The sequence below is a fragment of the Suncus etruscus genome, chromosome X (assembly GCF_024139225.1).
Source record: "Suncus etruscus isolate mSunEtr1 chromosome X, mSunEtr1.pri.cur, whole genome shotgun sequence".
Taxonomy (NCBI): Eukaryota; Metazoa; Chordata; class Mammalia; order Eulipotyphla; family Soricidae; genus Suncus; species Suncus etruscus.
In genome coordinates, this window is record NC_064868.1 from 69369715 (window position 1) to 69371168 (window position 1454).

Sequence of the window (1454 nt, forward strand, 5' to 3'; positions counted from 1 at the left end):
CAATTTTAAATTGTATTACAAAGCAAGAGTTATTAAAACAGAATGCTATTGGAATAAAGACAGTGGGATAGACTTGAGTATTTAGAGAATGTTCCCCAGACATACAATCAATTGATTTTTGATAATGTGGCAAGACATCTAAACTGGAGCAAAGAAAGCCTCTTCAACAAGTGGTATTGGCACAACTGGTTAGCTACTTGCAAATAAGCAAACTCAGACCCCCATCTAACACTATGCACGAAGATCAAATCAAAATGGATTAAAGACCTTGATATCAGGCCTGAAACCATATGTAATATAGAACAACATGTAGGTTAAACACTCCATGACATTGAGACTAATGCATCTTCAAGAAGAAAACAGCACTCTCCAAACAAGTTGAAACAATGATAGATGTGAATATATTAAGCTGAAAAGCTTCTGCACCTCAAAGAAAATAGTGCCTAGGATACAAAAGTCACCCACAGAATGCGAGAAACTATTTACCCAATATCCGTCAGATAAGGAGCTAACATCAAAACAGATGAATGGCTAAAGAAACTGTGGTACATATACACAATGGAATATTATGTAGCCATCTGGAGAGGTGAAGTCATGAAATTTTCCTATACATTGGTGTACATGGAATCTATTGTGCTGAGTGAAATAAGTCAGGGGGAGAGAGATAGACACAAAACAGTATGAAAAAGTAAAGACATTATTGTAATAATGTGCAGAGACAAAAGAAATGAGGGCCAGAAGGACTGGTTCACAATATGAAGCTTACCAAAAAGACTGGTGAGTGTAGTTAGGGAAATAGCTACACTAACAACTATCATAACAATTTCAATGAGTGCAAGAAATAGAATGGCTGTCTCGAATACAGATAGGGGTGGGGAAGAAGGGAGGGGGGCATTGGTGGTGGAATATAGCACTGGTGAAGGAGGATGTTCTGTTTACGACTGAAACCAACTACAACTGTGCTTGTAATCTTGATGCTTAAGATATAAAAAATATTCTATGGTTTCATTAATCCCAGTAGTCAAACTCTTATTTGAAGAACCACAATTTTCACTAATTTGCGAGTCATCCTTGCACAGGGGCCATGCTAATCTTCTCTGTATCATTCCAATTTTAGTATATTGCTACCTAATCGAGCACTTGGAGAACCACAATTTTCAACTGTCTTAATATTCTACCTCCTAGATTAAAAGTCACAAAATGATGGAAAGAAGTTATAATGTGTGGATCAGAGCAACAGTCCAGTGGTTTTGCATACAGCTGACATAAATTCAATCCATAGCACCCCATATGGTTGACTGAACATGGCCAGGAGTAATTCCTGAGTGCAAAGTCAGAAATAACTCCTGAGAACCTCCAGGTGCAGCAAAATCACAAGGTGTTTTAAATCTCTTTCTGCATACCTCGTAAGCATGTTAAACGTGTACCTGAAAGTCGTCTATTTAATGAGCTGT

At 37.6% G+C, this 1454-nt stretch overlaps 1 non-coding gene across 1 annotated transcript; it reads right to left on the reverse strand.

The window, feature by feature from the left end:
• Nucleotides 1-1034: 1034 nt before the first annotated feature.
• Nucleotides 1035-1139, reverse strand: LOC126000298 (U6 spliceosomal RNA). The gene has a single exon (XR_007492649.1). It is a non-coding gene; the product is annotated as a U6 spliceosomal RNA (small nuclear RNA).
• Between the last annotated feature and the right edge of the window lie 315 nt (nt 1140-1454).